Source organism: Ursus maritimus, unplaced genomic scaffold (genome assembly GCF_017311325.1).
Source record: "Ursus maritimus isolate PB19 unplaced genomic scaffold, ASM1731132v1 scaffold_11, whole genome shotgun sequence".
Taxonomy (NCBI): Eukaryota; Metazoa; Chordata; class Mammalia; order Carnivora; family Ursidae; genus Ursus; species Ursus maritimus.
This window is the reverse complement of record NW_024423453.1, coordinates 3,756,064-3,769,244: the sequence shown is the minus strand read 5'-3', so window position 1 is coordinate 3,769,244 and position 13,181 is coordinate 3,756,064. Positions and strand designations below refer to the sequence as shown.

Here is a 13,181-nt window from a genome sequence, read left to right as displayed (position 1 = left end):
ATTCAGCTTATAGATTTTTTTCAGTTACATAGCTAACATGATGCCTTTCATCTAGTCAAACTTAGAATGTGTCCCCTTGTCAAAAAGAATGGGTAACAGGGGGGTGGATGGTAGAAGGCAAACTGATGCTTACTACATCAAAAACTCTCTGTACACATCCTAATGTCATGTCATGGTAAGAAAGGACCCATTTAAAAAAAAGTCACAGAAGGTCACGATTTATTTTAATTTGAAATATATGTACCATGCATAACTTCATAAAGGAATAAAGTAAATGATATAACATATGAAATAAAATGCTACTCTAAGAAGAGTAATGTCGAATCAGAGCCAGGTAAATCCAGGCCAGGGGTTCTCGGTCAGAAGCTACGGTGGAAGAGGGAGGGGTCCCACCTGCTTCCGGTGGGGAATCGCTGCTAAGGCAGCACCGCTGGGAGGTGGGGGTGGTTTCTGAACAAGGGCTCTGAAACCTAACTCCACACTAACTCTCTGTGCCTCAGTTTCCTCATCTATAAATGGGAATAACAATAGTACAAACTCCGTGGGGTCTTTAAGAGGGCTGAAGAGATTAATATTTACAATGAGTTCGGAAATAGCACCTGGCATATTGTGCACTATTGTTAAGTAACTAAAATAGAGAAAGACAAGCGGTAACAGAATGTACTAAGTCTCACAATGTGACAAAAAGTGGCACTGAGCCAGCTGCACAGTTAGCTCATTTCCTTCGTACGAGGTAAAGCAAAAGAAGAAACATTTCCTAAGCTCAGAGAGAGAAAGTGTATGTATCTCCATTCCACTAATTTGAGAGAAAGAGCAGCGGGGAACCATGTTTTATTCCCCAAGGGACACTGAGCGCAAGCAATACGCTCGCAGCGGGTCTGTCTGTACACAGGAGGCAGGCCATCATATGACGTCGTCCGGTGGTTTTTCAGGGTGTCCCTCAATACATTCTGAAGCATAACTCTCTAGAGTTTCTTTGGTACGAAGCCAAGGCAACAGGATACAAATGATGGTCTGGCTCATTTCAGGGATACAACTGCCCCAGATATTCCTCCTGTCCTTGCATTTCCTTCAGCCATGCTTCTGCTAAGAGCCGAGGAGACAGCTCCAGATTTGTAAAACAAATTCTCCAACATCAGGAGATGGACAAAATGCAGCCACATAAAAAAACCTAAGTAACCTGATGCATTGAAAGTGACTTTCCCCAGAAGCATCTGTTTTTAAGTCTAATGGACTTCAGAGTCGTTGTCTGGCAAAGAACAGCCATAATCGTCTCAGGGGATGAAACAATTTAAAAGAATATTCCTTTTGTCATAGTCATCTCGGGCTCTACCTGGCAGTAAAACATGGAGATTTTCCAAAAGACAAAAGCCGCTGTGGTTAAGATGCATTTTATTGGTAAGCTGGAATGTAGAATAGAAGTTGGAAAAAGATGAATTTTTATTTTCTTAGAGCGCAAACCTTAGCTAGTAAAGGACCCTTGTTGCTCCCGACATTCCCGTCCTGTACACAGAAGACGCGGTACCGCTGAACTTCCATGGCTATTCCACAAATCCTACGAAGCAGATGTTGTCTCCGTGATGTGTCAACCTTTTCCATTCCAGCAGGCCAAGTATGTTGTTCTTAAGGCTATTTATGAGTTTTTCTTCAGTGTTAATCTTCAAATCGTTAATCAACTATACCAGTGTATTTTCACGTTAATACTTGTGAGGTATTGTTAAGCCACCAAAGAAAGCAGAAATAGATGAATTTGTGTGCAGTTCACAGGCAGGGGAGAGCAAGGATGTATTAACTAGTTCCTAGGCATACTTGGACAGGCATCATTCCTTAGAGAAGGCTTTCTTCATTCCTCCGGACTGCATGAGCCCCCCCCCCCCCATCACCAACGCCACATTACCCTCTTTCTCCATCTTAACAGTTTGGTAAGTATGATTATGTAGTCAATTGTTACTAAAGACTTACTTGCCTCTTTTCTGTAAACTCCATGAGGGAAGGGACTGTATGTGTCAGGTTTTCTGCTGTCTCCCTGGCACACAAGTCAATGGGTATTTGTTCACAGCCTAACTCCCTCTTTATAAGACACCAGCTGTATCCCTTAAGAGTCCCATGCAAGCTCCCTGCAAGTCAGACAAGGAAGTCACTGAAGTAAGCCTATAAAGGAGGGGGGAGAGGGAAAGCATTGTAATATTATAAAACTGCCAAATTCGATACCTTGAGTATTTTCCAAAGCAGAGTCCTTGGATGTACACAGGGCAGACATGAATGAGAGTGGGAAGGAAGAAAGGAGGGCTAGGAATGACCCACCAATTTAGATGGGGACTTTAAGAGTAAAATTATGTTATGAGAACTCAAGTAGTGTTTTCTAATTATAGATTCTTAAATTTAAAATATCTTGAAAGGTCACTCTGTACTTCCCTCTGCCTAATACAGACTGCATTCAAAATATCCTAGAAATAGGAGTCAAATTTTTTTAAGACTAGAGAGTAAGGTTGAATAACAGATTAAAAAGCCCTGTGTCTTGGGGCGCCTGGGTGGCTCAGTCGTTAAGCATCTGCTTTCGGATCAGGGCGTGATCCCGGCGTTCCAGGATCGAGCCCCACATCAGGCTCCTCCGCTGGGAGCCTGCTTCTTCCTCTCCCACTCCCCCTGCTTGTGTTCCCTCTCTCGCTGGATGTCTGTCTAATAAATAAATAAAATCTTTAAAAAAATAGAAATTCAATGGAAGTGCCCCCAATAAATATCCAGTTAAAAAAAAAAAAAAAAGCCCTGTGTCTTGCAACCTTGCTTTCTACAGCTTTTCTGTTAGGTCTTTCACACATCTGGTCCACAAATCTGGCAATCTAGTCCTTTCCTTCCTGACACGAAGGTATTACTGTTCTATCCAAACTCCTAAACAACTTAGAGGGAAAATCTTAAGAAATGACAGTGAAACTTAAATAATTAACTTTACAAAATGCTTTCTGATCTTCTACAACAAAAGAAAATAACCCTTTTGTACTTTAATACTGAAAGTGAGAAAGTGTTTAATCTTACTGGTAAGCAAAGAAACCCAAGTCAAAGTGAGATGTCATGCTTTCACATGTTAAATTGGCTAAAAACCAAACCAAATCACCAAGCTCCTCTCCAGGACTAATGTAAAACATCTCTTATATTTTACAAACAACCTAAGAATGTGAACAAAGATTCAGTTCTAAGCCTCCAACATTGTTGACAATAGTAAAAAGCTGGAAACAGCTAAGTATCCAACAGTACAGATTGCTTGCTACACTGTGGCGGATGGACACAACGGCATACCGAAATACCGCCTTACCGTGTTTAGGGGTTCGTGATGCATTCTAGAGTACAAACAGTAATGTGCGTGACTCTCTCATGTAAACACATGCTGGAAAGATAATGCAAAATAGTAGCAGGTGATAGATTTATATGTGACTTAAGCCTTCCTTCTGATCCAGGTTTAAATGTTTCTAAAATAAACACGAGTTGTTGTCATAATTAAAAAGTTAGAAAAGGTGAGGCTAAAATCCCAACACAAATTTCTAAATATCAGTTACCATATTAACAGTCTCTAAAAAACATTTCTCATAAGCACAAAGTCTGTTTAATATCATTATGTACTAAGGATAAAAATAATAAACCCTATTTTTCATTTTGGTCACTGTCTGTGGTAAGCAAATAAAAATACTCTGTCTTGGAAACTTAAAAGTTTTCTTTTTAGCAAGCTGGCCATTTGTGGTAATGTACCACCAAGTAGCAAAGAGGTCAGCCTCTCTGCTTAAATATGGCATAATTACACAGTTCATCAAATGTGCATGTGTACCGTGATTACTCTGGCTCAAATAAAATCTTGTCTTTTAAAATAAAAATGAATCTAGAAGTAAAAATGCAATGAGACATGAATAAATATGAACTAAGATGGAAACAAAATTTGGGAGGGGGTTGTTCTTAGTAAGAGGCTGCCAGAGAGAGGTCAGCTCTGGTCAGGGAGAGAGTACGTTTGTTGGAGGCAGAGTCGCTCCTCAGGATACAAGTAAGTATTATAATCAAAACCACTGAGATCCTACAGTATCCTATACAGAGCTGAGGGCCTTCACAGAATGAGCACACACGTGGCACCTGAGTCTTTACCCAGCACTAAACTGGGTGATCCCTCCATCTCTCACTCAGGAATCTCCTCCAGATTCCCCACCATTCAAGTCTCTTGGATCTGGGACCATTTCCTCCAGTTTTTATGATTCTCTCCCCCTCTTTTGTTGTTTTGGCTTTTAAGATTTCTAGGAGATGGTTCGCTCTAGCTTCCTCACTAGTTATCAGCAGTTTGCTTCTCTTGTGAGAAACTTGGGTTTAAAAATGAATAACTTATACTTCCTTCAACTGGTTTATAAAGAGTTGACCTGGTTTACCTCGTGCATCATTACCCACCTCTCGGTCTCATGCAACAGGCTTCCAACGTTCCTTCCAAACAACGCCAGGGCAAACGACAGACTGGCATATTTATGTAATCCTTATTTCACACAGCCAACATCTTTTAAGGTCTTCTTTTATTTGATACAGAGAGAGAACACGCATGTAAGACCAGGGAGAGATGGAGAGAGAGAATCTCAAGCAGACTCTGTGCTGAGTGCAGAGCCTGAGGCGGGGCTCCATCCCAGGACCCTGAGATCATGACCTGAGCTGAAATCAAGAGTTGGACACTTCAGGACACTTAACCGACTGAGCCACCCAGGTGCCCCAAGGTTTTAAGTATTAGATGAAGGATGATGTTCAGAGAACAAAAGGAGAGTCAAGAAAGTCAACTCTCGTGACTCCAAAGAGTTATTTGGTGTCCAAATAGAACTAAAGTACCGGGGATAACTGGAAAAGAGGAAGAAGAAAGAAGGAAGTGAAATGAGGGGCTGGCTCATAGAACTTTTTGTAACTGAATCTTGAGCAAGATAAAGGAAGATGAAGCAAAGCACCCCGAGATCTGGGATGATGAACACATTCTGGGGGTAGGGGCCAGGGCTGAGCATCTCGGTGTAAACCGGAAGTCCCGAGGGTGGAAGCAGAGGCACCTCCCAGGCTCTAACGAGCTACCACAAAATGGGATGGCGATGCTGACCAAATAAATAAGTCAGCCACACGCTTTTACCTGGAGCTTCTAAGTCACGCACAGTCAGAAGTTACACCTCAGGCACAGAAAGTAAAAGCAGCAAACATTAGGAATGACATCATCAGTGACCATGCCTCTCTCTCTTGTTTTCAGAGTACTATCTATGGGCTTGGACACCTTGGATGTCACCTTGACCTCAGAATATGCCACCTTCAGAGAAGCATGAGGTTCAGCATATAGAAAAAGAACTCCAGATTCACCTGCCCCCATCTCCCTAAAGTGTCAAAAGCTTGCTACAGGGAAAAGTAAAGAATAATTCTTAACTTACCCTTGCAGAAAGGTTTACAGATTGTATATAATCCCAGTTTCCCATCACATCTCTAAACAAACAAAAGGTGTAAAAGAAGTGTACACATGAGTACTCTCTCCAGTCAGGATATACCCATTCACTTTTCACGGTACTTTGCTTAAACTGTAAGAGTGTCTTAGTGGGCGAGCTTCTCTAATTGTCAGCAGTAGGAAATATGATGAAAATAAGCAGCAAAGGGGCTTCCCAGGGGAAACATCATGGGCAAAGAATATTTCATTACAATTAGGAGACCTGGCTTTAATCTGGATTCTGATATTGCTAATTGTGATCTTTAAAAAGTGACTTTAACAGGTCCAGCAGGCAGAAAATCAGTAAGGACATAGTTGAACCCAACAATAAAAATCAATCAACTGTGGGATGCCTGGGTGGCTCAGTTGGTTAAGCGTTTGACTCTTGATTTCGGCTCAGATCATGATCTCAGGGTCGTGAGATAGAACCCCACATCCTCCTTAAGATTCTCTCTCTTGGGACGCCTGGATGGCTCCGTCAGTTAAGCATCTGCTTCAGCTCAGGTCGTGATCCCAGGGTCCTGGGATTGAGTCCCACATCGGGCTTCCTGCTCAGCAGGAGCCTGCTTCTCCCTCTGCCTGCCACTCCCCCTGCTTGTGCTCTCTCTCTTTGACAAATAAATAAATAAAATCTTTAAAAAAAAAAAAAAAGATTCTCTCTCTCCCTTTGCTCCCCTCCTCCTGCTCACACAAGCGCATGCATGTGTGTGTGCTCTCTCTCTCTCTCTCTCTCTCAAAAGATAAAAGAAACTCAATCAACTGGATCAACTGACATACGCAGAGGACTTCATCTACAAGCAGCAGAATACACATTCTTCTCAAGTTCACATGAACATTCACTGATAGACCATATTCCAGGCCATAAAACACACCTTAAATAAGACAGAAATTAAACAGTGTCTCCCTTCTCAGACCACAGTGGAATTCAACTAGAAATCAATAATAAGGAGCTGGAAAATCCCAAAATAGTTGGGAGATTAAACAACACACTTCTAATTAACACATGGGTCAATGAAGAAATTAAGAGAAATTTTAAAACATTTTGAACTAAATCAAAATAAAATCACAACTTATCAAAATTTGTGGGACACAGCAAAAGCAGTAGAGGGAAATCTACAGTAGCAAATGCATATATTAGAAAAGAAGATATAAATCAATAAGCTAAGCTTATACCTTAAGAAACTAGCAAAAGAAGAGCAAATTAAATCCAAAGTAAAAGAAAATAATAAAAATTACAGCATAAATCAATGCAATTGAAAAGAAATTAATAGAGAAAAATCAATGGAACCATTCCTGATAAAAAGATTACTAAACTTAGTAAGTCTCTAGGCAGGCTAAGAAAAAAAGGACAACACAAAGCACTAATATCAGAAGTAAAAGAGAGGGCATCACTACAGATTTTAAAGGGGTAATAATGCAGTACTATGAACAATTCTATGCCCCCAGATTTGATACCCTAGGTGAACTGGACCAATTACTTGAAAGATACAATCTAAGAAAACTCACACAAGAAACCGACCATCTGAATAGGACTGTATCTATTAAAGAAATTGAATCAATTAATAACATTCCAAATACAAAACTCCTGGCCCAGATGGCATCATGGGTAAATTCTACAAGCATTTAAGGAAGAAACTATACCAATTCTCTACAATCTCTTTTGGAAGACAGAAGCAAAGTGAATACTTCCCAACTCACTCTATGAGGCCAGCATTACTATAACACCAAAACCAGACAAAAACATTAAAAAAGAAAACTACAGGCCACCAATATCTTTCATCATGAACAAAGATGAAAAAATCCTCAACAAAATATTAGCAAATTTAATCCAACAATGTATACAAACAATTACACACCGTAACTATGATTTATACCAGCGATGCAGAGGTAATTAAGCATTCAAAAATCAATAACTGATCTGTCACATCAAGGGGCTAAAGAAAAGTCACATCACCATATCAATAGATGCAGAAAGAGTATTTGACAAAATGCAGCATTCATTCCTGATAGAAAACTCTCAGTTAAGAACAGAGGGAAACTTCCTTAACCTGATAAAGAATATCTACAAAGGGGCGTCTGGGTGGCTCAACTGGTTAAGCATCCAAGTCTTGGTTTCCGCTCAGGTCATGATCTCAGGGTTGTGAAATTGAGCCCCATGTTGGGCTCTGTGTTCAGCGTGCAGTCTGCCTGGGATTTCTTCTCCCTCTCTCCCTCAGCCCCTTCCCCATTCACACACTCTTTTTCTCTAAAGTAAGTAAGTCTTAAAAAAAAAATCAGTGAATGCCAGGAGTTAGGGTGGGGGAATGAAAAGGTGAAGCACTGGGAATTTTTAGGGCAGTTGAACTATTTTTATATGACACTGCAATGGTGGATACATGTCATTACACATTTTTCAAAACCCATAGAATACATAACACAAAGAGTGAACCCTAATGTAAACTATGGATTTTAGTTAATAATAATGTATCAATATTGGCTCTTCAATGATAACAAATGTATGACACACAAGTAAGACATTAATGATAGGGAAAACTGGGGGAGGAAGGGGCCCAGCATGTGGGAACCCTGCAGTTTCTGCTCACCTTTTCTGTAAACCTAAAACTGCTCCAAAAAATAAAACTTATTAATTAAAAAAAAAGTACTTCTCAGATTTACCCCTAAACTCATTCGTATTTAAGACAGTGATAATTTTTGTAAAGTATTTAAAAAATACTCCAAATACTGTGATTTAAGCTGTAAAGCAATATTCCAATGTTAATGGCAAAAACAGCCCTGGTTATGTCCTTCAAGAACAAAGACGATTCGCTCAAACACAACCGCTGATCTAAATTTGCCATGTAATTCAAAAGCACTTAAGATTTCTAAATGTAGAGAGCGTTCTAAACACTACTTGATGTTGACGAAGCGACCTCTGTGGTCAGGGCAGCACTCCATTTTGTGGTAGAACGTGTTTAGATCTGTAACTCCATCACTGCCCCACAGGTTTTCATAGGCCACGTACATATTCATCCCAACCGACACCAAGGCTATGCTCTGTATACCAAATGGCAGGGCACACCTCACCCCTGCTGAAATTAAAGGCCTCATTCAGTGCGGCCTACGCACACAGAGGGAGGCGCTTAGCACAAATCCATAATGTGCCATTTGCAAAACTGTACCCAGATGAAACCACACCTAAGAGAAGACTTGTTTTGCTTCCAACAGGACATCTAAGACCTCCCTTAAGGACATTCTTGTAGCCAAACACTCACATTCATGGAGCCCCCTACCGGAAGAGTTCCCAAGCTGCATTTGCCTCAAGCAACTTTCTACCAAGAACGTTCCATCAGTGAAGATGCGGCTGACATGAAGTATATCTGCCAATGAGACGGAAATGTGACTACAGAAACAGGGGCCAGGTCCAAAAGGTATTTTTCTGCCATTTGCAAAGTTCCATGTAAGTTGTATACTGTGTGGTCTTAAATTAAACATGTCAATTTCAATCCAGCCTTCTTAAGGCTTCTACGAATCACATCTTCAGTTCACAACTGCACAAGGAACCTGGTTACCCTGAACGCCTTTTGTAAAGTAGAACCCTACTGCGTGACGATTTTACTCTTTAGTCTAACCCAAAGGGTGTGGGGCCTTGGAACCTCTTCCTGTGAAAGCAGCCTCGGGAGGGAGGCTGACCCTAAGGAGTCTGGGCCTCGTACTTCCGTTTCCAGCGTCCTGTAGCTGACACACCCTCAGTGTATTCCTCTTCTCATTGACAACTGCGTCCATGGCAATTCACAGCTGACACCACATTACTTCCACTACTTCCGTTTCCAGACATAATATTTAGAAACTATTAGTAACACATATGGTTTATAAACAAATAATAATAAAGGTGGCTTATCAGATAGCTATATTTGTTAAGTTCTGGCTGGGTTTAAAGACTCAATCCAAATTCTTTGTAGAAGATAATCAAATCTCATTTGAATGAATTAAAATGTTTTTGAGGACAAATGATTTAAAAAGGCATTTTATCAGCATTTCCTTTTTTTGTGTGTTTCATGTTGGAAGGAATCAAAGGATTCTTAGAATTCAAAAATAGGTAATTAATTACTTGTATAAAAAAGTATGTATCCAACCCTGATTGTTTCACAAACAGCATGTCAGAAGCATGGTGCAAAGACATCATTTAAAACAACAATTCAGCTTCATTTTCTGAATGATGGCTGAGTAGGGCCAGGGCTCCACTGCCTGTGCAAATGGGGCAAAAAGAACAGAAGTGAGGTTTACGGACTGATACCATACATTACCTTTACTTTTTATTTTTTTCCACTTCACCCTTTAGAAAGATCTTATAAATTACATCCATCTGGCTGTAATTTCATAATTTTCCTGCTTCTTGTTCACCTACTAAAGGTGATGGACTTGTCAAGAAGGTAAACAAAACAACTAAAAAGCAAGATTAGAAAGGGTTGGGGGCACCTGGGTGGCTCAGTTGTTTAGCATTTGCCTTCGGCTGGTCCTGATTTCAGGGTGCTGGGATCCAGCCCCATGTCGGGCTCTCTGCTGAGTGGGGAGTCCACTTCTCCCTCTGCCCCTATGCACCCCCTCCCCCACTCATGCTTGCACTCTCGAAGGAAGGAAGGAAGGAAGGAAGGAAGGAAGGAAGGAAGGAAGGAAGGAAGGAAGGAAGGAAGGGTGGGGGGGGGAAGTAGACTTGGATTACACCACTGAATAGAGATCTTGAAAAAAAAGATTAAGATCTGTATGTGACTGCTGGTAGATGAAGATACAGTAAAAGGAAGTAATCATTGCAAAATTTAGAACTTTGTGTCGTCCACTGAGCCTCCAAAATTCACTGAGGCACAGTAGGAAATTACAAAACTGGTCATTAAGACAGGTATACCTTTCTCCAGTTTTCATGACTATTGGCCAGATAACTGGAATGAGCTTGATCTAAATTTCTCTCTCTCACATACATGAACACACAGAGATGGATACAGAGAAAGAGCCAAACTAGAGGTTCCATCACCTAATTTCAGTATATTCCCTGCATTTCTCCCAACCTCATATATCATAGGAATCATCCTCGATAAACCCACGTCTCTTAGACATGCATCATCCCAACCTTAACGACAAAAGAATCGGAGTGGTAAAGAACAGTTCATCACCCCCTTAATTTCCTTCTCTTCAAAAGCTTACTAGTATCTTATATCTTTAGTTCACTTTTCTCCTAAGTTCCTGTCGGGCTGCCTTTTAGACAGATATGCTGCCTTGGAAACACAGAAGCAATCACTCATCAGATATCCCTTTTCATCCTCTATGCCACACCGTTTCATGATCTTCACCATGTTTTAGAAAAGTACTGGAAGAATCCGCCAACTTAATCTCCTTAGGTGGGATTGCAACTTTGTGCACGTGCAAATCTTCAGGCTGCACAATAAAACCTGGACTGCTCCTGACGGTCACCACCTTCCTGAATCTGCTCCTGACCAAGAGTGTCCTGGAAATGGAGTCAAAGTGGATTAAAGAGACTGAGTAGCCCCAGCCTTCCTAGTAATCTTTGCTTCTTCACCTAAATATAAAAGTGGATGAACTAGACCACTTAGGGTTTTTCATACTCTACTTCAGATGCTTTTATTTCACCCTTCCCAACCTCATGGAAGATTAAATAAAAAAAAAAAAGTGTCACAGTAAGTGGCACCCATTATCACTGTGTCCCTACTAGAGACTGTCTCTGCCTCAAGACACTTCAAATCCAGTTGGAGATCCAAGGATACTACGTTAACTCAATAAAAGCCTATTTCTGACTTCTCTAAAATGAACCCCACAGACAATAACTGATAGAGTGTGCATCCTCACTGGTGAAAATTGGTGCTATACGGGTGGAGGAAATGGTTTGGGATCCTTCAAAGGGCATTAAGATTTCACAGGGGGAAGGGAATAGTTAAGAAAAAGCTATCTAAAAAAGGCAATAATGGAAAAGAAAAAAAAAGGTTGAGAAACACTGACAGAGGGCACCTTATTTGCTACTAATTGACTAAATGATCCAGAACAAGTTATTTAACCTGAGTCGCACCTCGATACAGCAACATAGGTTGTTTGCTCCCACTAACAACTACAAACGGCCATCATCTTCTCCACCTTTGCTTCTCAACTTGAATGTTCTTTCCTCAAGGGGTGTTTCCTGACCTAGAGAAGGTCTCCCCTCTTGTTCTCTCTAGGCACTACTGATTCACTTTCATAATTGCTGATTATATACTTGTTTCCTTGTTTTAATTGGATGGCTCCCACACGAGGTGGTAGGTTCCAAGAGGGAAGGGACCATGTCTGTCTGTTTACAACACACACACAGCCTGGCACAAAATGGCGCTCTCTGCTTCTTGCCAAGCACCCCCTCCTTCAACCGACTTGTATTCCCCCGACATACCGAAGGATGTGCCCGCACCCTTCTCTAGAGATTAACCCTGAGAGCAATTCACTAACACTTTCTTTTTAAGCCACTTCAAGATCCCCTTGGCCCCAGAACATAAACTCCCAGAGATTTCCCCAAGGACCTTCCATCATTTATAAAAATTTTAATATGACTTTCAGAGTTTTTACAATAATAAACTTGACACTAAGGGGGATGAGTTAGGGAAGGAATGTACATATTTTCAAAAGCAAGTTTGAATATCAAAATGGTACTTTTTACTCCTCAAGTTATCCAAGATTTTAAAAGACCTTTCTTTTCTTATTCTAGTGGCTGTTGTCCTACCTTTGGGTATATCAATAACTGAGTTGCTAATAGACAATACAATGGAATAGTCTAGGATATACACCCAATTCTACCACATGCAGGGGAAAAAATCTAACGTGAATAACAGGTGAGCATCTGTATTGGACAGAGGGAAATCAAATGAGATATGAGAAGTCATTTCAAATCAGAACAGCTATATGGACACTAATCCATGAATATAGCTCCTGTCCATTTAGGAGGAGCCAGGTCAGGCATTATTACAGTAAAATGAATTTTAGTGAAAATATAACATAAGGGAATCATGAAGATGAGAAATTCATATATATGTGTGTGTGCATGTGTGCATATATATATATATATGTTTATACATGTGTGTATAAATATATACGTATCTTTCTATAGCATCAAGACATTGGCAATTTCCAAACCATTAGTTGGAGGAAGTAAAAGAAAAATATATATACATATATGTATGCGTGTGTATGTATATATATTATATATGTATATATATTATATGTATATACGTGTGTATATATTATATACACATGGGTGTATATAATCCACATATGTATTTCCATCTATAGCTATCTAAAAATATGTACATATATGTTATCTGGATTAAAACAAAAATATATAAAATACTTCATTCCCTTAGTTTTCTATTAAATGCAGTCTTTAGGGGCACCTGGGTCGCTCAGTCGGTTACGTGTCTGGCTCTTGGTTTCTGCTCAGTTCATGATCTCAGGGTCCTGGGATCAAGCCCCGAGTCAGGCTCCCTGCTCAGCAAGGAGTCTGCCTGAGGATTCTCTCCCTCTTCCTCTTCTCTGCCCCTCCCCCCGCATGAGCACGTGTGAGCGTTCTCACTCTCACTTTCTCTCTCACAAATAAATAAATCTTTAAACAAAAAAAAATTTAAAAATAAATGTGGTCTTTAATTATGGTGACCATATAATCAACATCCTAACCAGGCCAGTTCTGAGAGTGCAAGATAGCCTTACCAGT

At 40.4% G+C, this 13,181-nt stretch overlaps 1 protein-coding gene across 4 annotated transcripts in view; it reads right to left on the bottom strand.

Annotated features, from left to right (window-relative positions):
* SGMS2 (sphingomyelin synthase 2) overlaps positions 1–13,181 on the bottom strand; it is a 79,712-nt gene that overhangs the window by 51,909 nt on the left and 14,622 nt on the right. The window lies entirely within an intron of this gene.